This window comes from Lissotriton vulgaris, chromosome 3_1 (assembly GCF_964263255.1).
Source record: "Lissotriton vulgaris chromosome 3_1, aLisVul1.2, whole genome shotgun sequence".
NCBI classification, from domain to species: domain Eukaryota; kingdom Metazoa; phylum Chordata; class Amphibia; order Caudata; family Salamandridae; genus Lissotriton; species Lissotriton vulgaris.
The window spans coordinates 744,195,054-744,219,375 of record NC_141689.1 but is presented as its reverse complement, the minus strand read 5'-3'; positions in this window follow the sequence as shown (position 1 = coordinate 744,219,375).

Below are 24,322 nucleotides of genomic sequence, written 5' to 3'. Positions count from 1 at the left end.
TAGGATAATATCGTCTGCATATGCAGAGAACAGATGTGTCGTGTTCCCCAGCGGTATACCTCTGAGAAGGAGATCTTGGCACAGCATTATGGCCAGTGGTTCCAAAGCCAATATAAAGACAAGAGGAAATAGGGGGGAGCCCTGCCTAGTCCCCCAGTGTATAGAGTACTCCGTTGAGATGTGACTACCAGTACGGCAGCGCGCTGTGGGAGCATCAAACAGGAGGCGCAGCCAGGAAATGTAGCCTTCCGGCATTCTAAATTTCCTCAACACCTGGAACATATAATCCCATCTAATGGAGTCAAATGCTTGCCACAGATCCAAGAAAATGCAACCCGCATGAGCATACTGTTTTGGCGCTTTGGTCATGAGATAGTGGAGCTTTCTAGTATTTAGTGATGTACTACAGTCAGGCAAAAATCCGGTTTGATTGATTTGAATGAGTTGGGACGAATAGGGTAATAGCCTAATGGCCAACACTTTACTCAGTATTTTATGCTCCATGTTTAATAAGGACAGCGGACGATAGCTAGCCATATCCGTGGGATCCTCACCTGCTTTGAGGAGTGATATTACCAATGCTTGCGCCATGGAGACTGGTAGAGAGCCTCTTTCCAGCGCTGGGTTATACAGCATTTCCATTTGAGGCACTAGTGGGTCTGGGTACATGGCATAAAATTCAATTGGAAGGCCGTCCAGCCCTGGGCTTTTGTTACGCGGTAGTCCCTTCATTGCAATCCTAATATCGGACTGGGTGATGGGTCCTGACAGTCCTTTTTGAGCCGATGCCTTGAGCTGCGGGTATGTGAGGTTGGACAAGAAAGTCTCCAAGTGGGACAGCGCTTTGTTGTCCGATGAACTATATAGGGTGGCATTGTATTGTCGGAAGGCAGCATTGATATCTCTTGAGTAATGGCGCTAGCACCGTCTAAGGTTTGTATTTTACTTATAACCACTGCTGAAGGGATGTCTCAGATCAGCCTAGCATGCAGGGTGCCAGACTTATCCGCTTCAATGTGAGTTTGTCGTATGTCTGATAATCAATGACACGCAGAGACTCTAGGGGGCAGATTTATGTTCCCGGAGGAAGACGTTACGAGTGGACACCGGTTCCTTGTGCGAGTGCTACATTTGGAGATTTCAGGAAGAGCGCGTGACTTGAGCCACTTCTGTGAACCTTACGTTTTGGAATCTATATACTGTGTTGGGCGGACACATTGTAGAGATTAAGATTTCTCGAGACTTGAGCCGAGACGGTGGCACCTACCCCACCCTTCTGAGTGGGCTGTGGGTTGACCGAGTATATTTGCCCTAGATTTGGACAGGGGCGTGCAAATGAGAGTACCCATGTCCTGATGAAGCCTATATCATCTGGCTGAAACGCGACCGCGACTGCGTCGACACCTTTGGCTTTGAACGGAGTCCCTTAGTTCAATACAACAAAGATTTGATTTATTCATTGATGCACCTACACAAATATAAGTTGGGTATATGTGTTAACCCCATGGTGCTTTTCTGTTGGGACTACCTTTTTTGTATACTCCGTTAGATCGTAAAAGGAGATACATTTGTAAATTGGTGTATGTATATATATATATTTTTTCATATATATATAATTCTTCCCCTTAGGGTACATAAAAGTGTTTTTTATATTATATATGTTGTAAATTTGTATAGAATGTACATGTGATGTGTTGTATATATAATGTTTTCTGTTGTGCCTCTCTGGCTGCCCGCCCATATATGTATATATGAATTTATGGATATGCTTCTTTGATTTAATTTGTTATTCACAAGAAAATTAATTGTTTCTTGGTTGAGAAATAAAAGTGGATTGATCCCTTCAGTACCATTTTTTTCTATTTTTTTCATCCGTGGATGACTCCTGCTCAGGTACGGGAGGGTGAGGTGGGCAGAACCCCTAACCATTTTTTCTAGATTTATGTTAACTGGCGCATCCCCAGGGATACGCCAGTTAATGTGCGCCACAGTGCGCCACAGCTACGCCACCCATGGTGCGCCGCATTTATAATGCGGCGCACGATGGTGCAAAAATGGCACAGATGCGTGACACATCTGTGCCGGAAATGTGGCGCATTGCTGGAGCTGCGTCGCAAGCGCGACGCAGCTCCAGCAAGGCTCGGGGGTGCCCCTTCTACACAATGCTGCGTCAAGACCTACGCCTGCTTCAAGCAGCAGCAGGGTTTTGACGCAGCATTGGCCTGGAAGTGACTGACTGAAATCTTATAGATTTCACTCAGCCACTTTCAGGAGGCGTTCCTGCGCAGGAACGCCCCCCCTGCGCAGGAATGCCTCCTTATGGCGCAGGGCTTTACAACGTGACGCATCTCCTAGATGCGTCACATTGTAAATAGGGTGCATTGTTTGCGCCGCCGTTGCGTCAAATAAAGTGACGCAATTGCGGGGCAAAGAGGCGCAAGGCCATCATAAATCTGCCCCTAGGAGCTCAGCATGTTTAATTCTAGCCTCCTGAAGTGGGGCCCTTTTGGTCTCATCAGTCACTGCGTCCTGTTCCAACCTGCCCATAGCATGTTCCACCTCTAGCAAGGACTTATGAAGTTCCTGCCTGGCTCCGACAGTCGTACTAAGTGCTCTCCCCAGTACCATGACCTTGAAAGCGTCCCACTCAATTAGTCTAGTTGACGCTGTGTTACTATTTTCTGAAAAATAACGCTCAATGGTGTCCAGTTGGTCACTGCGGAAGACGGAGTCTTCCAATATCTGCGGCCACATATGCCACGTGGGAACCGGAGTGGGAACCCTACCCCATGTGAGAGCAATCTCCAACGGGTTGTGATCCGAGAATGCCTTTGGTAGATATGTAGCTTGGGGCACCTGCATAGCAATCCTGTTCGAACAATATATTCTATCTATCCTTGTGTGGAGTACGTGAATTGGGGAGTAGAAAGAATATTCCCTGTGTGTTGGGTGTCGCATTCTCCAGACATCACACAGTTTCCACCCATCCGCCTTACTGCCGAGCGCCTCAGCCTGTTTAAAAACTCCTGCTCCATGCAGGGGTGGGTGCGACCTGTCCAGAAAGAAATCCATTACTGCATTACAATCACCCCCTACAATCCATGCATGCTATTCCCACCCAGCCAGTGCAATATTTAGCATATCCCAATATTTATCAAACTTTGGGGCATACACATTACCAAGTACCACAAGTTGACCATCCAGCATGCCTCTCACAAATATGTACCTCCCTTGTTTGTCTATCCTTTGTTGTAGGGCTATGAAAAGCACTCTGTGTCTTACCCAAATTGTAGTTCCCCTCCCATAGCTGGAGTACGTAGTGGAAAAAATTTGCCCTCTCCATTTCTTGCGGAGTTTCACCACTTCACTACCCACCATATGAGACTCTTGTAGATATACAATCTGCGCCTTGCGGCGGAGCAGTTGCTCATGCACCCTATGGCGTTTTTGCACCGAGCCCATGCCCCGAATATTCCAGGTCAATATGGTGTATCTACCCAGCGGATGCATCGTGGTGTAGGTAGTATGCGTTTAAAAACTAGCACCATTTGTCTAGCCTGTCTAAAACTATAGCTATCTTAGGACCATTCCTCCCCCAAAAAACCCCAATACTCGGCGTGGTCAAAAAACAATACCAGACCATGCAACCAAACTGAACAATTGAGAACATGAAAAGTAAATAAAGCGCATTCGCCATGTGGGGGACATCGCTAGCGCTCTCCATGTGGCACGACCTTCACTACAACAGTACATGTGAGCTACTACGGAACCTGGGCCATATCAACATGTTACTACTCAAAGAATCATATACATATTTTAACCATTAGTTACAGAGTCATCCTGCAGTCAGAGGTACATTATGAGCAGTGGCTACTTCAGCCATATAAATCATAAATTAACTGCGGGGTTGAAGAGGGAAAAAGGGCCACACTGCCCTCCGAGTCTGTGTCATGTGTTTCTCCGGAGGAGGAGGGGATCTTGACTTTGGTTCTCGCAGCATGAGGAAAGGTGGCCATTGCGACAATCGCCTGCGATTTGTTCTGTTGAATCTGCTGCGAGGTGAGGTATGTCCGCACGGGGATCCTGCGCGATGGTCTGCTGCTGCGACCTGTGGGTTTGACAGGACTATTCCGAGTCTTTGCAGTGGATTGAGAGGCAGATGTCGCAGCGTTGGTCAGTTCCATCACCTCCAGCCAGTCTTCCACATCTCTGGGGCTATCGAAAAAGTAGGCTTTTTGGTCGTGCAAAATTTTTAAATGGGCCGGGAAGAGAAATGCATATTTAAGGTTCAATGCTCTAAGTCTTTTCTTGACAGTCAGGAAGGAGGAGCGCTGTCTTTGCACCAGGACCGTGTAGTCAGGATATAGTGATATCCTAGCATTCTCAAATTGCAGCTGCGGTAGTTCACAAGCCCTTTGAGGTAGAGTGTCTCTATCGCGGAAGTTCAACAGTTTCACTATGAGAGGTCGCGGGGGGCCCCTGGTTTTGTTCGGCTGGTGGGGATCCTGTGCACCCGTTCAATACAGTATTCAGGCTCAAGGCTCTAAGTCTTTTCTTGACAGTCAGGAAGGAGAAGCGTGTCTTTGCACCAGGACCGTGTAGTCAGGATATAGTGATATCCTAGCATTCACAAATTGTAGCTGCGGTAGTTCACAAGCCCTTTGTGGTAGAGTGTCTCTATCGTGGAAGTTCAACAGTTTCACTATGAGAGGTTGTGGGGGGCCTCGGTTTTGGTCGGCTGGTGGGGATCCTGTGCGCCCGCTCAATACAGTATTCCGTGGATAGACCCTCTGTCGTGACGTGGTCTTTGAACCATTGCTCTATAAAACATGTAGCATCATTCCCTTCGCACATCTTCGGCAGGCCAAGGCAACGAATGTTGTTCCGCCTAGCCCTGCCTTCCGCATCCTCCACACGGTCCAGCAGGGTGGCAACCTGGTCCTGGAGTTGCTTAACATGGCTCTTAATCTGTGCCTTGCATGGTTCTAAGCCCTCCAGCGCCGCTGCGTTATCTCTTACCCCAGCAGCAAGTTTTGCGTGATCCGCCTGCAACAAAGTTAGGCCAGTGGTGAGGGTCCCAAATTGCAGCTCTATCACCTTCCTGGAGTCTCTAACCTCCTGTAGGATCAGATGTAGCTTGTCCACAGGTGCAGGCACAGCAGTAGGCGGCACACACCCAGACGTGAACGAGGAGCCCATGTTTTCCGCAGTATCCGAGACAGCATCTGGGCCTCCCTGATCTTGTTGTCTCCCTCAGTTTCATCGCATCGTGCGCTCCAGGCGAAAGGCAGGCGGTATAGCTGGCAGCAGCAGCAACTTCCAGGGGCCAGGGGAGCAGGTCACAAACGCGTGGACCAGCAGACACCTCCTTTCACCCTCAGTAGTTTCACACAGCAGCCTCGTCGATGTCTGTGTCTGCACAGTTCAGTACCAGCCACAGCACCACTACTGCGCCTCTGGGACAGGTTCAAACCGCAGCAGGATGGTACAGCAGCAGGGGGGACTGGGAACCTCAGGCAGTCCACACCATCAATCTCAATCCGGGAGGCTATGAATTAAATCATCTGTGTGGCCGCAGCATAAGGCACGCTAAATCCAACCACACACTGCCCGTATGAGGGCTCTGCCACGACAACCAGAGGCAACCAGGAGGAATGGAGCCCCACGATTGGCGGAGCATACCTGGACACCAGTCATCCCGTGGCGTGTTGCAACCTTCGTGGGTCTCCCATCCGCTGCCCTCAACCCTGTCACCTAGGAGCAGGGTATCGGTCTCTACTGCCGGGGTTGTTGGGGGTCGGCCGTCACCGCTCAATGTCGCCGCTTCCAAAGATCGGGCCCAGAGGGGGGTTAGGCCGCCACTCCTCCCCGGGCTGAGTTATTGGTCTACCCCTGAGCCCCAGACACAGGTCCTCCCGCTCCGTAGCGGTGTCTCGTGCAGTTTTCGTGGTGCCTCTTCTTTCGTGCACCCAGTCCAGCTTCCGTGCACATTGCGCATCACCTCAGAATGCAGGGAAGCAGGCAGCAATTCCGCTTACCGGAGTCGTACAGGCCTGTCCGCACTGGGCCGCGGGCTTCACACTCATTTATCAGCTGCGCAGTCGGGCGCTGGGGATAATAATTCTGCCTGTGTCAGCCACACTCGACAAACTTGCAGCACCGAGTCTTCATTACACTCTCAGCCAGCCACCCACTCTCTTGCAGCCCACATTATGCAGGTTACACCAGGATAAGCCAGGATTTAGCAGCCCAGGTCCGGAGCTCGTCCACCATGCCTGGCTGCTAACCACGCCCCCAACAACCAACACTATATGTAACTTGTTGTAACTTAAACTGCTTGATTTTTCTGCACATGAGAACGGCTTGTTTTTAACATTCCAAGACTTACATCGCGACCTCTGTCTGTACACTGTGTGCAGAAGCCTTCAAGGTCACCATAATAATGTATGCTGATATTCGGGTTGATCGGCTCATGCTCTAGACACAACATGAACACAGCTGCAGCAGACTTAAATTCTAGCACCTTTAATATTGCACTGCATGCATGCATAATTTGGGCACTTGGAGAAAATCTTTTTCCAGTGAGACAGAACTTTGATGATCCTGATGTGATTCACTTTTGCTGATGTTGGAGGTACGAGGTTCCTCATTCAAGCCTTAGAGACCTTTTATTATTATTATACAACCTAGTTCCTAGCAGGGGAGGGTGGTTCACAAGGCACTATAGGACCTGTTTCCCCTATCATTATGATATGATTTCTCCCTTTGTGTTTTATGGAATTGTAACAATGCTGATCATATTTTTTTTAATCATATGCCTTCTTATGTGAGCATAAATACTGCATCTTAGAGCACGTCGTTAAAACAAACATTTTAAACCTTTCCGTGTCTCTTATTACTCACGTTTTGGACTGGTATGAGAATAAAAATGAAAGAGTGTTCTTGATTGCCACCATTCCTGAGAGTACCCTAAGTTGCATGTTCTGGGTTGTCTAATCATTGGTAGCTTCGCCATAGGATGGAGATCTAATGAGACACGCTGCTAGTCGGTTAGGAGTACTAGGTACTGAGGTGAGTTTTTGGGTACACCACAATTCACTGAGGTCCTGGGTCTCTGTGCACAGTTCTGTTTATGAGCAGAATCCCCGCACCACTACGCATTACTTTTGTGATGGCATTACTTTTGTGATGGAAAATTTCTAAAAGTACGCAGCTTGAGTACTTAAGATTAATTTGAGGGGCAAAAATATAAGTGCAGGAGTACAGGAACAATGAACTAAGATCCAGCTAGGCTGCCGGCTACTGTTGTTTGTGTCTTGTTGCATTTACTGCTATTTTCTTACTGCGAAATGCATCCTTGGGCCCACCTTGGATGCAAGGGTGCATTTTACACTTCAAAAATAGCGCTAAATGTTAGATTACACTTCTCAAGTAGTTGTGCATAATTAAGAGTCATTTGATGGTAATTACAAGTAATTACACTAGAGAGAAATACGCCAGTTATGCCCACCCCTAGAATATATATTGTGGTGAAACACATAAAATGAATATTATCAGGGAAATGTTTTAAAAATTTAACTTTTTATATCATATTGATTTTTAGATTGTGTCTGTTTCAACAATAAATCTTGACTACATAGAAATAAATACCAAGTTTAAATTTATTGATTGACTATACATTTAGTAATAAAAACAGTGTGATATGAAACTATAGTTGTCAGAATATTGTCTTATAGTTTGAAAAATCTATCATAAATATCTTCCACAAAAATATCCAACATCAGTCCAACAACACTCCCCCTAGAGCAAGTCGTTGCAACGACTTGTGTGGTAATGGAACGTGTGGTAATGTCACATTCGGCTTGTGACTGCGAAGTAAAGGCAGGTCGTGGTTCTGCCTCGGAGGCAAAGGATGTTTCCCTTTATTTTTCAAATATTCTGCTTGACTATCGCACCAACACAACTTTTGATTCATGAGTATGGAAGTCTGATTCTTCCTCATGGCATACCAGTAAAGACTCTACTCTAACCTTCCTGGCTAAGGATACACCACCTGCCCCTGATGGTGCTTTTTCTATTGCTGATATTGACTAAAGTTGCCATATTTGGTGGACTCTAGATACATATTCAGTTATACAAGGCTATGATGCACATATAAACAGCAATAATATTTTCAAATACATTTCATGACAGGTCGGCGGACTTGCACAATATAGCTACTCACATGTGCTTTCTATAAAGTCTTCAGGATCGATCTTGATTCCTCAGTTGTATCTGATCATTCTATTGAAAATGTTGCATACGTGTGGAAAATGCCATGTAATAACAGTAGCGCCCTTGGAGGGAGTCACGTGGGGCGGTTAGGTGGGCGGGGGAGGGGCAAGGTGGGGGTAGTAAACACCAGAATATTGATAAACGGAGGTAAGTAAACAATTAAATAAATAAAATGAATTTTGTTTGCCCGCGCTGCATTGCAAAATGTTCATTTGCACTTTAGTTAGGATGGACACTTAGTTTACGGTTGTATCGCAAGGTGAAGTGTGTGGGGATGCAAGTAAATGGAATTCTAAATTGCGATTTATCACCTTGCGTCCCCAGCTGGTTCAAACTGGCTGTCGCTCTTTTCTAGTTCCTTTGCCCCTATTCCCAGAAACTTATTTTTTTGTCTTCATCTCACTCACCAAAAAGCTTCTGCAGATCTTAAAAAGCTGTCATGTTCCGACTGGGCGCCCTACAGCTTACTGCACTTGTTTAGGTCGACTCGACCAGCCCCATTTGATGTAGGCTTGGTTTAATCATTGGACCAGGGCGAAAGCCAACTCAAATTATATTAATCTCACGTATCGGCCCCAGCTCATAAGGGGCTGCTAGATGTTGTTCGAGCTTTCCCCGGTTTCATCCTGATCTAAACGAACCATAGCAAATTATAAAACTGTGTTAAACAGGTAGGTCAGCTTGGGGAGGAAAACCATCTTCATCAGGTTGACTTTCCCATAGATTGTCAGGAAAAGATTCCTCCATCTAGCAAAGAGGCAACCTATTTCCTTGATGGTTTTGTTCAAATTAATCTGGGGGATTTTATCCTGTTCTTTAACAATATAAATACCCAAATATTTTAGCTATTTACTAGTAGTTCACTCCCATTGATCGATGTTCCAGCACATCACCTCTGTTTTAGAAGTATTAGCTAAGTTGTCTGAGATAGAGCCAAATTCTTCCAAAAGGACTTCAACCAGTGGAATAGCCTCCCCCGAGTTACTAGTGTACAATATTAAGTCATCTGCGTACAGGGCTAACTTACATAAAGTTGGGATTTAAAAGGGTAGATGGAATCATCCAGTGTAATAGCTAGCGCGAATGGCTCTTTATAGATATTGAAAAACAGAGGAGAAATAAGACAACCCTGTCTTGTTCCCCTCTGAATATTAAAACTAGAAGTCAGCATACAATTCGACAGGATCTTTGCAGAGGCTCCCTGATAACATTTTCTGAGGGTTTGTATAAAAAGGGGGCCAAAGCCCATTACCCCTAGTGCTTCCCAGAGGTACACCCAACAGACCCTGTTGAATGCCTTGGCCGTACCCAAGGCCACTACGGCCAAGGGATCTTATCTTGCCACGGCCAAGTCAATGTTGCCTATCAGAAGTTGTGTCTGTGCTTGGATATATCCCCCTTTTATGAAGCCCTTCTGATCGATATTAACCAGGTTAGGGACCAGTTTGGCCAATCTCCCTGCTAGAATACCCAGGGAAATTGGATGATAAGAGTCAGCTTTTAACGGGGCCTTTCCTGGTTTTAGGATTAATACAATAGTTGCTTCCTTTCAGGACCTGGGGACCTGACCTGTTGGACTATATATTGAATTAAACATGTTACCAAGTACCGGTGTCAATTCCTCTGATAGGAGTTTGTAAACTTGGTAAACTTAATTCGAAAGTGCATCGGTTCCTCCTGCTTTATTATTTTTGCATTTCTTTATTTGGACTTTAATCTCTTCTAAGGTGATAGGGGCGTCAAGAATGTCACGGCTATCATCCGTTAGAGTTGATAGAGAATAGCCCCTCAGCCAAGTATGGAGGTAATTCCGTAGCGTGGAGGATAGGCAAGCCTGCCTGCTGCCCCTCTTTTTCTATAAAGAGGATTTGGTCCCTTCTTTGGATCATACTCAGAAACTTTATTGCCCTACAAGCCAGTTGTGCTGTTGAATCTCCTAGGCATTTAATTACAGCAGTTCTACAAGTCCTTATTTGTTCTTTTTTCAATAATGGCAGCAGAAGGCCTTTCCGTATGTGTGGGAATGTCGGACAAATACATAGTAGGTGGAGTACTGACTCTTCTCCTTGGCCATAAAGGCGGCAATCCATTGTGGGCCAAGCCCGTTTCCATTTAGGAGTTAGATCTTTTGATGAATACACACCCAGTCTCAGTAAAATCAGATTCCGCTTTTTTTGATTTGAGAAATGTTGTGTCAGAAATGGTTGGGGTTTTAGCTTTTTATATGTAGGAATGACCATCCCGGCATTGGTTTTTGAAGTCAAGGAGGCTTTGTCTATTACCTGAGATTGTAGCTTGATGGTTTTGTCGACTACTTGTTTGAATTCAGAGTAAGACGATATTGATCTGGATTGCTTTTCAACCTCCAGCCAGCAATTGTGTTTTTTTTTATTAAGTTTATTTTGATTATTAAGTACAGAGAAAAAACAGTGGTACCTTACAGCAAGGTGCAGGCAGGCAGAGCAAACCGATTCAAAATCTTCTAAGTTTGTCGCAAAATGCAGTAGCACTTCAAATTACACAGCCATTTAGCCAACATCCCAAATCGGGCAGGCGGCGTATATTACCATACTGTTAAATAGTATAATTGAGTCTAATCCCAGGTAGATTTCACAGCCTCCCAAGGTGGAGCTCGCGAGAGCCTCCTAGACTATCCCAGTCGGGCCTGCCCCGTTCCCTTCGCTCATGTCTATGGCTTCCCCAGCTCTCAGCACATCATCGCCTTGCGCTCTTTGTGTGTATGTTGTGTACAACTCCCAAAAGTCACTCAACTATGGCTTATCAATGCGGCAGATGCCTGTTTAACCCAGACTAAGACAAAGGGGAACCTACATCGTCCCCCGGCCCCCTGGTTTACTGACTCTCTTAAGGAAGAAAAAACTAAATGCAAGGCACTTGAGAGAGATTGGCGCAGAGATTTCGATCCTGATAAAAAAAAAACAGGTATCATATAGCTAGAAATCTCTACCATACTGCTTGTAGAAAAGCTCGCACTACATATGTAGCCACGACCATAATGGAAGCTGCGAATAAATCAAAAACGCTGTTTAATACAGTTAAAAACCTCGCAGGGGCTCAAACTACTGCTCCAACGCGACCCCTAAACATGAAGCAATGCTAGGATTTAGCTCAATTTTTCTCTGATAAAATTGGCAATTTGATTGTCGAGATAGATAAAAACACTTCGACAACCGCCCCTAAGGAAGACTGGGAGTACACTACGACCATAAATCAGACCCTTCAAAAATGGCCCCCTATTACAACTGATGCTCTCATCTCAATTATGAAGACGATAAAATCTGGTTCTCCACAGGATCCCATTCCTATCAAGATAATAAAACTACTTGACACGCCTGCCCTCAAAATCATTGCGGACACCCTAAATTCATCTTTAGAGCTTTCCACAGTGCCAAAGATATGGAAACATGCTATAGTGACACCCCTGTTGAAAAAACCTACAGCCGATCCGGATAAATTGGCAAATTATAGGCCTATTTCACTCCTTCCCGCTTTTTCCAAATGCTTGGAAAGACATGTGCATTCAGCACTGACGCTTTTTTCAGAGGAAAATGCCTTATTTCACTCCACCCAGTCAGGTTTCCGAGCAGGTTTCTCTACAGAAACTGCCCTATTGGGTGTTTCTGAAACCATGAGGACACTCCTCGATGATGGTCAAACGGTTGAGCTTATTTTACTTGACTTAAGCGCAGCCTTTGACACCGTATCGCATAAAAGGCTAATCGCTCTACTGGAAAAAAATTGAATAGGCGGAAACGCACTCCAATGGATTAGATCATTCCTGAGTCATCGGACCTTTCAAATATCGTCGTCAGCGGCATGTTCGGAAACTTTCAAGTCCCCTCATGGAGTACCGCAGGGCTCCATCCTTAGCCCGCTTTTTTTCAATTTATATCTTAGACCCCTGGCGGATCTAGTGGAAAAAGCGGGTCTAACCTTCATGTCGTATGACGACGATTCTCAGATTGTGTTCTCACTATCTGAACCCCAAACATCTTCTCCATCTCTCCTTAAAGCTGGCCTGCTATCCATTTTCAACTGGATGTCAACTAACCAGTTGAAATTAAATGGAGATAAGACGGAGATTCTCCTTCTGGGCAGGCAACCAGAGCTTTGGAACTTATTACATTGGCCTGCCCAGATGGGAAATCTCCCGACACCAGTGCCGCAGGCTAGAAATCTGGGGATAATCCTGGACAATTCCCTGTCCATGAAACAGCAAGTCAACATAGTAGTGAGCATCTGCTTTACCATCTTGAGATGGCTCAGAAAGATCCTGTGGATGCTGCCTAGCCCTATGCAGAAAACGGTGGTCAACGCCTTAAATACATCTCGGCTTGACTACGGGAACATCCTGTATCTAGGTGCAAATAAAGCAGTCACAAAAAGACTGCAGCTTGTACAAAATGCGGCCGCTCGTCTTCTTTGTGGCATACCTAAAAACAGCAGCATGTCCCCTTACCTCCGTGAACTGCACTGGTTGAGGGTGGAGAATCGCATTAGGTTTAAAGCGCTAAACTACATGTTTAAAATCAAAGCAGGTACCGCTCCTAAATATTTGCAGGCACTAGCTTCCCCCTACATTCCTAATAGGAATTTACGATCAAAAGCAGCTGAAAAATTCTGTGTCCCCAGATTTAAGCTGGCCAGGATGGGAGGCAAATCTTTTGCCTACCTGGGTCCCGTCATTTGGAATACACTCCCAATTCAAATACGCAAAGAGCAAAACCCTCTCAGGTTTCGAAAGGAGAGAAAAACCTGGTTGTTTAACCAGTAATCTGATCACTTATGCTGTCTGCACTTTCTACCAGGCTGTGTGTTAGGCGCCAGAAAACCCTTTTTGGGTAGCTGTTGCGCCATATAAGTTGATAAAATAAAATAAATAATAAATAAATAATAAATAAATATAGAACGAGATCAGGAGAGATGGAAGACCAAATTAGGGAATACTTGGAATATATACAATTGACGTTTCTGCCGGAGGCACGTGGGGCCAGATGTAGGAGCCGAAATACCGGTCGGTAACTTCAAAAAATTCTCCCCTTGCAAGGACCCCCCACATCTCCCCTCCCCCTCCCACTGCAGACCTCCCCCCACATGGCCGCATGCGTTCCCCTAACAACCCTACTACCCCTCATTACTTTAGTTACCTCCCAAAACGTGTAGAGTATAACGAGTTCAGTGCCAGGCGCACGTGGGAAGAGGTGTCTCTTCAAATACAAACTTTTTCTAACTCAAAATGTGTAAGCTCCCCTACGCCAGCCTCCCCCCAGCAATCGTAGCCATGTATGCCAACTAGCGCTGTGGTTGCATCGTTCCCAACCTGCTTCACCTTTGGTCTCCACTTCCCTGGCAAGGAGACAGTGAACCTTATAGCAACTAACAATGATTTATGGACCTATGACTTAGTAAAACAGATCACAACTTTGATCCCAACCCCTCAGTCTCCAGTCTCCACAAGGTTTTCATCTTTTCTGTACCCTAGGACTGTATCATGAGGTTCACACTCTGGAACCAACCTAAGGCCTAACCATCTCTAGTATAAGTGTGCCATGCAGAAGCTTCTTTCACGGCCGCAGTGTGAATGTGCACCAGAACTATTCCATTTGACATACGTAGCACCCCCCCACATCAGTTACATGTGCACACCACCCTGCCATAGCTACCAGCACGATGTATTCAGTCCTGCTGTTCCAGCGCAGACCCATCCGATTTCTCCTGGTTCTTCTGATCCGGCCCCTGCACTCGTTCCTTCGACCAAGTCTTTATGGCTTTCTGCAGTGCAGTGGGGTCGACAAAAATATGGGATCTGCCCTGTCTATTGGCCCGAAGTTTCACCGGGTACAACATTGCTTAATCCACTCCCATGTCTCTCAGATGGCGCTTTAGTGGAACGAAGAGCCTGGGTGCTTCTTGAACTTTCGCTGTAAAGTCTGGGTACAAAGCCAGTTCAGAGCCCTCATATTTTAGCACCTTCTTCTCTCGGGCCACTCTCAATGCTGCGTCTCGGTCTCTATAGGTCAGTAATTTTGCGATGATCGGGCGCGGCGTCGAGCCTACCGGAGGCCGAGACCCCAACGCCCTGTGTGCTCTCTCCACCACAAACATAGTGGAGAATACCTGGTCACCCAGCAATGTCACAAGCAGCTTTTCCATGAATTGTTCCATATTGCCTGTGGCCGTCGTCTCTGGCAGGCCAACTAGGCACAGATTACAGCGCCGAGAGCGCGCTTCCAGATCCTCTGTCTTGTATTGGAGCACCTTTAGGACCTTCCCCAACTGCTTGTTGTCTGCGCCCAAAGTGGTGTGCGCTTCCTCCACCTCCGTTAGGTGTCTTTCTGACATGTCCAAGCGCTCCGCATGTTTATCTAGGCGTTCACCCATCCTTTCCATACGATATGTCAAAGCATCCATTTTTGCGCCTAGAGCCATGATGCCACCTTGCAAGGACTTCTCCATAGCTCTGAGCATGCTTCTGATATCAGGTTCCTCTTCATCCGGAGCATGCGACAGCTCTCTATAGTCTCTATGCTGCGTGGGGTCCTGCGTTTTGAACTTTTTTTGTTTGAAGGACAGCTTGGACTGTGTTTTGTCCCCCTTGCCCATGATGATGAATCTGGGCTGCAACTGGGCGGCCTAACCTCAGGGCCCCGACGTGTGATGTGTCCGTTGTACCGTTTGCCCCTTGTTAGGGTTAGTAATCCAGTCGCGGTCTTCTCAGGTAGTGTGTTGCTCGCGCTAGGGGATTAGTTCAGCCATGCCACGTGGGCCGTCTACGACTGGCCTCTCACGATGCTCCAGGCCTCCCTGAGGGTTTTCTGTGCCTCTCCCGCCTATGGGCTCCTGTGGCTGCTACGTTCTAGACCCCCGTCGCCGCCGGCAGCAGAGGATTCGGGGCCCGGTACTTAGGATCTTTTCATAGGCCTGTAGGCCTAGCCAGCTAGTGTATGACCGCCTATCCAGGGACTGCGCACCTCGCAGCAAAACCACTGATCGCGGCCCTCACCTCTACCTCAGACTGTGTCCCATGGCCCCCTAGCGTGCCTCGTCTGTCCGTGGAATATCCCCGGACTTCAGGTGTCAGACTGCTTCATTCACCCCTTGCGTCGCTTCTGACCGGAGCCTCCGCAGTCCGCGGGTCCTCACGCAGAGCGACGTCGCACTGCCTCCCTGTGCTACTCCAGGCCGAGGATCAGGGGCCTAGTCGCCGCGCCGTTCACAACCTTCGGATCTACTTCCACCGTACTCCAATCGGTCGCCAGAGCCCTGCAATCTGCTCTGCTGATGCAGATCTCACATAGACGTCGCTTTTTGGGGGAAACCACAGCGTTATCAGCAGGATAATTGTAATATATTTCGATTACCGGCGAGAGCTCCGCGCTCAGGCAGCCATTTCGTATACGAGCAAGCTCCGCACCCCCGGCCAGCAATTGTGTGCTAATTATCACACAACACTGCACAATGCAGCGCAGCGTAAGTCTTGATAATTCTGGACCAGGTGTTAATTCTGACACCTTTGACCAATATAATCTCAATACCTCTAATGTATCATAAAGTCGCTGGAAATGGCTGGTTTTCAGGAAGGGAATATGATGAGACAATTTCAGGAAGGGATTTGCCCCTGATGCCAGATTAAAACCAAACTTCATGGGCGTCAGAGGAGATACTTTAGGGCCCCTCTGTAGAATCTGAGGAAGTGCCCTTGAGTCACCAATTTCTCCCAGATCAGGAACTTGACGGATTGTAACCCCTCTGAGGGGTTTAGGAGCCCCTGAAGCGTTGGGGGCTACTACACCACATGGGATTGTGTTACGCCCCTGCTTTTGTCACTGTCAGAGAGCTGAACTGAGATAAACGATTAAACTGTGATTTTAATTCTCTGTAGACACCTGCATATCTTCCTTAATTGTTTAGAGTCTGGAACTGTCCCTGAACCTGTTGAGTATTTTTATGTCCAGCTGGAGGATTTTCTGCGCCTTCACACATTGTGTTATGTATGTAGATAACACACAGAGGGCCTCCTCATATCTGATTGTATCTAACACTCCCACGAGCTTAGTTTCACTAATGAGTTCTGTATATCACAATGCTCCATAGAATGTTGCACTTTGTAAAACCTCTAAGTAAATATTTAAAGGGATTTAAATAGAATTTTTATCATTTAAAAATGATTCAAACGTGTGAGAATGAAAAAGGGCACGACTAACACATTTGCAAGGTATTGTTTTTAATAATGATTCAGTAAGTTCTATGAACACAGCTTGTGAAACATTATAATTTCGTTTTTTTCCATCAATTTAAAGTTTCATACCCTTTCAAGTTCACGCACTGTAATCACCTAAGGCAGGGAAATGGTTTCTAATGGGTTGGGTTCCTTTAGAGAAAGACATCTTGCTGCATTTGAAATGTTTGCTCAAGCCACAGCTCTCTGAGCGCAGGTCATAGCCCAGATGTCATCCAGTGGCAAAAGGAAGGATGCTAATGAGCAGTTTTAGTACTGTTTGCTTTTTTAATTTATCTAGCTTTCAAAAGAATCACACCCCAGGTCGTGAATCACGCACAATCATGTGTACACAAAGCAACGGAGCCATTAGGGGAAATAAATTAAACCAACTCCCTTTCACAATCACGGCTCTGCTAAATCTGCTGGAATGTCTTTCATAAATGTCACTTTTAAGTATTAGATTTCAGTTGTGGTTTATGTAAATAATACCTCCTTTGTTACGCCAGCTTTAATGTTCGAGTCTGGCGGCTTTTGATGTCACGTAACAAAGACCTTGTATCTGACACGTCTGGAAAGAAAGTTGAGAATGAATTGAAATGGGGATATTGGCTTATATTTCCTCGATCCATTTCTTGTTACAACCTGTGCTTACCCAAATGTTGACCTGTGTACCTGTAAAGTGCAGATCCAGTGCACATTTGATGCATTCTGCTTCATGTATTACGGTGTCATCAATTTTCAGCTTGAAAAAACCTATTTTAGTTACAGTTCACGGAGAGCGAAACATCAGATCAGGTGTCAGTGCAGAGCGGCCTCGGCATGACTTACACTTGAGCCATAATGTAATGCCTCTATACATTGGGGTTAATGGAGAACCCAATAATTATTCCTTCCCAAGGTGCAGTTTATAGGGGGGACAGAATCCCCAGGAATGGTAATGAACTCTTCCCTCTCTTGAGGTGGGCAAACCAGAATTTCAGGACATTTTTCACATGCTTCTTATGAAAGGACTTGTTTTCTGCCACAGATCATGGTGTAAACTCTTGTTTCAGGTGCAAACTAGGTCTTGCACCTCCAAAAAGATGAACCCAATATTTGTGTTTAAGGCTTTAAACTGTACATTTAAACCGGGCACTAAAACTCCACTGTGCAGATAGAGTTAGTGCCAGCTTTTTTTCTCACAATGTAGCTGTTTGTGCAATAAAATAAGGACTATGGATAACAATGATGTTCACACTACTTTTGCTATATTTTTTACATTTATTTACAAAATTTCAATAAGCTAACTCTATATGCCACATTTTGCAATCAGTGATAGTGTGAACATAAATTCAAAAAACATTTGTGTCCTATTTTATTGCGTCTAACAAGCACCACATTTTCCAATCAGCAATAGTGTAAAATTAAATGCAAAAAACATTTGTGTCCTGTCTTACCGCTTCTAATAAGCACCAAATAAGGCTCTAACTTCTATGGGCAAGGCGTTTCCGTCTCAATTTAAGTACAAACACATCAATTACGGTCCCATAGCAAGCCGGGTGCAGTCTAATTTCCCCGTGGGATCTTTTGTGGGGATGGAACGACAGGAATGGCGTGGCAGGGCTAGATAGGTTAGATAGTGGGTAGGGAGGTTAGGCGGGTTTACATATAGGATGCGAAAGAGAAGGTCAACGAGTGGTGTAACCTGGCCTAGTGAGTGTGGTGTCGCCTTGCACCATAATATTGGACGAAGCTGTGGTAGTGCTGGATGCGGTGAGGACTCTCTGGGCCACTGGTAGAGGTGATCTGCTGCAGCCCAGGGTTTTAGCTGAGACTTGGGTGGGGATGTCACAGTTGCCTCAGGCTGCTTCAGGGGACGTGACAGCGGTGTCGCGACCTGTGTGTAGCCACAGTGCAAAGTCAAGTGGAAGGGTCCTGCTGGGTGGGGACACCCTTTGAGGCATGGGGAATGATGGGACAAGCAGAGTTTGCCACCAAGGGGGCCGGCCCCCTGTAGTATCACGGAGAGAAGGCCTTGAGCAGATGGGCCCTTAGATGTGTCCAGCCCCCAAGTGAGGGTTGGACTCCATAAGGCTAAACGCCATAAGGAGAAGACCATGTAGAGGGTCTCTATGTCCCCCCGAGCAAAGAGACACAGTTGGTGGCCGGGGTGGGGCACAGACAAGGATCTATGGGGGATAGCAGTTGCCACACCTCTGCTTCAAATGTGGGGGTACTTGACTTCTCAATTCTTGGGGGCATTGTTAATGCTTCAGCCAGTAAATAGGTGTAGTAGATAAGGAGTGATGCAACAGGATGGGGAACAGCTGGGAGGAAGTATGCATGGGGTGAAGGAGATAAATAGATTTTGATTAAGATGTTTATGCTGTTTTGAACTGTCTTGAGTTATCAGGAATTCTGTCCTAAATAAATGACCTTTTTCACATCCAGGGAAGTGTTTGCCTCAAGATGGACGGTCCCATTAGAAGCCAGGCACAGCCCAGTGTTCCCATGGGATCTTTTGTGTGGATGGAGTGACAGGAATGATGTGGCAGGGCTAGATAGGTTAGATAGTGGGCAGGGTACGGGGCTGGGCAGGTTTACATATAGGACACCAGAGCGAGGGGCAGGCTCTTTCTGGGTCAGGCCATTGGAACACAGGCTGTCCATTTGCCACCCACCTGCCCAGCAGTTGGTAAGCTTTTTTCCCTGGGGGCAGCGTAGGGGGTCAGGGATTTTGTTTCCATTGATGCCATGTTTTGGACAGATTGCAAGGGTCCTTTCGGGCATGAGAGTTGTGGGTGGGAAGTCAGATGCAGGCCTACCCACCCCTTGGAGGATGGGGTTGTATACAGGAGAACAATGAGGGTGTGCAAGAGGCCCTGGAATAGGGAAATTAAGTTTTCATTGGGACGATGCTTGGGGATCAGAAGGGAGAAAGAGTCAATATGGAAGGAGCTCATGGGTGCAGTAGATATTGAGGAGTGATACAACTGGATGGAGAAAAGTTGGGGGGAGTGTAAATAGGGCAAGGGGGATAAATAGACATTGATTATGATGTCTATGCTGTTTTGAACTGTTGTCAATTATCGGCAGTCCTACCCTAAATAAATGATCTTTTTCACTTCCATGGAGTTTTAAGTGGTGATTGTCTCAAGAAGGTGTGAGAATTGGGAAACTTCACCTCAGTGGAGACAGAAATGTTCGACTTTCCTAAAGCAAAGCATTCCTACATGAGGTTCACACCACCAGGGCTATTGCAGGGGCTAGTACAGGAGATGGCATAGGCTATGGATAGCAGGCTTCATAGGGGGTGTCTCCTGGGCAGTGATATGAATTTACCCAGATTCTGCGCGTGGGACATGAGCTGAGGGCTGAAGCTTATGAACCTTGGTGGGCACGAGGGAAAATGTGGCAAGGGATAATGCAAGGATTGTGGGGCTGGGTATGTGCTGAGATTGGGGTACTGACAGAGTAGGGCTGCCAATGACCTTAGTCCACCGGTTTCCCCTTTCAGCCTGTTTGGCTGCAAAAATATTTTCCTTCTGCTGCTATTGGTCAGTGAAACTGCCTCTCTTTTCTTTTAAAACACTTTGCACGTATTGCACTTTCCAAAGTTCTTTGAGCTAAACTTTTTTCCAGAAGTTGCTAGTCTGGAACTGCTGGAAATGCATCGTCCTGCATAAGAAAAAAAAATCTGGAATACCCATGTGTAACCAAAAAAGGGGACTGTCAAAGTTGTATTCCAAACTCCAGGATCGGTTCGGTGCTCAAGTGGGTCCACCTCTCAATCGCTCCACACTCTAAAAGCTATAATAGCGCAGACGGGTGGGGGGATTAAGCGAGGGAACGGAAGGATGGGTGACAGTGGAGACTATAAAACAAAAGACATCATAAAAATAAGCATTCAATATTGTCTACACTATTAGTATCACATAATATGTGTTGTGTAGGTCTCTAAGTACCTGTAAAAGACAATAAGGCTGAGTCGAGTTTCACTCGAATAGAAGATTGCCTTCCTTCATCTGGAAGCTCCTTTCGTTTCAAAGCTTTGTCCATGAATAGGAAACACATAAAGCAATATCTTAACCATTCACACAAGAACACGCCTTTTTTACCCACCACATATACCAAACGATTTTGCATCACAGGGGGGATTGATTCAATTCACACACTACATACCCCTTCTAACAAAGAAGGAACAGATTATTCTGCATGGATCACCACATCATGATTATTCCAGTCTTTAAGGCATTAATGCACTCATGCCCTTTTTCCATAGGATTATACCATGTCACTGATGTTAATCTTTACAATCAGTGAAATCAAACAAGAACTAATAATCCAATAAGATAGTTCAAAATATCAAGGAAATGTCATTCGCATAAAATCATTTTTTTTCAATAAGAATCACGGCATGTAATTATGCTCCGCCGTGTCTGAACGGATATCCCGATAGCCTTCCTTATGAGCCCCTTCTAAAGGAACTCTTCTGTTATGACCTACAGGGTTTTAGGCAAGCCCCCCCCCCCCCCTCCCCACAACGCTATTTGCATTACTTTCCTTATACGAGGCACCTGCTACTTAGTTAAGGCTCCGGGTCTTTTTAACAGAGTGAAAATGGTTATCTTCCGTCCTGGGAAATGAAAACGTTGACAGCGTGACCCTTCCCGCTCTCTCGCTGACTCCAGGTAGGGATCACTTGCCTCTGCACACGTCCGCATCGGCGAAAAATACGCAGCAAGTGACAATCACCGGAATGGCGCTTTTAATGTCATTACGCCTCCCAGAAAGTGCCGACAGCATATACAGCTGCATCGCCGTGAATGTCAATTAGGTGTAACAGAGACATTACTCACAATTTATCTAATTAAGTATTAGATTACATCTATCTCTAATTTCAATTAATTCTTTAGATTTCTACCCCATTTGCAACGTGGTTACATTGTATAGCACTAGAATATCAATATTTTTGTTATATACTTAAAAGTGAAATGTATGTATGAGATACATTATATCGAACTACTTTGTACATATAGTCCTCTTTTGGATATATTTTGGAAGTCACCTTCCCTTATTCGAGGATGTACACAGTCTCTAAAACCTGTCTTCTTCTCTGGAGTAGTCACCCCTACATTATTCAGATGCTCCCATAGCCAGTACATACACCATACTTCTTGTAGTTTGGATGATCTTGTTAACAGCTCTTCTCTATCACTACAGGCCTTTGGCTGAATTGAACTTGCTGTATCTTCCCTACATATATCCAATAGATCATTAAATAAGAACTTTTCAGCGTATCCTATAAAAATATGCTCTAAGCACTGCAAATGGTACACCAAAAGCATTTGGCCGCTTAAGAATTGCATCCTCGACTGCAAATTGGGGATAAGAAATTACCCAGCGAGTAAACAACTTTACGCAAAATATCTCATGTTCTGTTGAATGACAATCAGGAAATACAAGAGACACTAAGGGGTCTATTAGGATGGCGGTCAGAAAACCACCCGACCGCCATGGTAGCGGAAATCAACTGTCTGCCGGTTCTGTGGCAAAACCGGCGGTCCAATTAGGATCAACGGCCAAAATAATCAGACCGCGGCGGAACGAGGACACCAAAGATCGCCAGTAGCATGCAGAGAGGCGAAAATTCATCCACGCTGAACGGATCCGTGGCGGAAACACATCAACCCGCCGCCAGGACTGCGGTGTGACAGCACGGAAAATGATGATCTCCCCGATGTGACCGCTGTACGTTCTGCTGTATCCGATCACCATGGTCGCAAACAGTAATAAATAGGAGAGCAGTTGGAAGGCCTGTATCATAGCCATCGCTGTGCACGCTCCGTGAAAAAAATGGCCGGTCAACACATTTTTTTTACAAGAAGGCCACCAAGTGCACACAGCAAAATAGCCTGGCCTACCAAACACCTAGCACATCCCAAAGACACACCCCATGGGAAATTCAACAAGTACCATTCCCCGAACAACCTACCGAACACACCTGACAGCAATACCCACCCACATAGCTGAGCATAAAACGAGCCCCTTCCCTGACCAGAATCCTTTGCAGTACTCCACAACTGAAGGTCTCAACGCCCCAGGACAAAGGAGAGGGAAACCTACACAGAGCACACCAGCACAACAACACACACACCACCTACACCACCCCACCACCCTCACAGCTGCACCCCAAACCATTAGCACAGCACACCATGGCACCTAAGAAAATGCCCAAATTCACAGAGAGTGACTTTTCAGTCATGGTAGATGAGATAATCAGAGTAGAACCACAAACCTTTTGGTAGCCTGATCCAACAGACATCATTAGCCACAGGAGCACACATGTGGGCAAGGATAGTAGACAAGGTCAATGCAGTAGGGACCACCCCATGTTCAAGAAATGAAATCATAAAGCAGTGGCATGACCTGCAGAAGGTTGTCAAAGGAAAGAGGAACAAGAACCGTGAGCGGGCTCAGAGGACTGGTGGTGGCCCTCCCATCCCACCAAAAACATTCACTGCATGGGAGGAGAAGGTGCTTGCCATACTGCATTCAGAGAGTCTCACAGGAATACCTGGGGGAGTGCAGGCTGGTAAGAACAAACAAATGTAAACAATTACACTGCCATGCACTGTCTTGCCCAACTACAAAGCTACACCTCCTAAGCCCAAGTACATCCAGATGCACCACAATATCCAAAACAGGTCTCACAGATGTAACATCCACTCCATCTAAATCACCCCAAAGGTAGCCTGCAACATTCCCAGGGTTGCATGTATACAGGCACCCTGCACTGCAACTCCCACCATGTCCCCTGCCCCACCCCGGAGCAGGATAGAGCACTCCCTCCCATATGAATGTGTCAGCCATTGCATAGTATACTAGAAAGTAACAGGTAGGCAGCCATCTTATCATGGACGGCTGTTTAGGGGTGGGATGCCTGCACTACAACTCCCGCCATGCCCCCTGTCCCCCCCCTCAGTAGGATGGAGCACTCCCTCCCACTCAGAAGCATGTGTCAGCCACTGCAGTGTTCACCTCCATCTAACAGGTAGGTAGCCATCTTCCCAGGTTGTGCTGTTGGGGTGGGAGGCCTGCCCCACTACTCCCACCATGCCCCCAGTCCCACCCCTCAGTAGGATGGAGCACCCCCCGGAAGCATGTGTTATCCATTGCCGTGTTCACCTTCATCTAACAGGTAGGTAGCCATCTTCCCCGGTTGTGCTATTTGGGGGTGGGAGGCCTGCCCCACTACTCCCATAATGCTACCAGTCCCACCCCTCAGAAGGATGGAGCACCCCCAGAAGCATGTGTCAGCCATTGCATTGTTAACCTTTATCTAGCAGGTAGGTATCCATCCTCCCAGGTTGTGCTGTTTGGGGGTGGGAGGCCTGTGAGGTTCCGTGACAATTATAAGTGGTGCTTTCGACTCGCACGAATATGGTCGAGTCTGGTATCTATGAACCGCAAATGACGAGTTTAGTAAGTGTGCGCAGTTTCGCTGTGCTAACTTAAACCGTTCGTTTGTTATGTGGGTTTTTCATCTGTACCCACGGGATCCATCTTAGATACGGCATCCATTTTGTCTCTTGCCCTCAAGTAGCCAGCGAACGGACGTTGTCCGCTTCGCGACCCTGGGACTCCCAAGATATTTGCGGAAGACACATGTTCTTTGTAAGTGTCTTTATGACGAGGGGGTTGCGGCTGTAAGGCAGGTGGCGCCGCTCGAGGCTCATCTTGCCGCACGGGCTTATTGTCTCAGCCGTGCATCTCATTAGGCACGTCCCTTTGATGCCTGTATCTCGTGCTTCCCGATACCTCCCC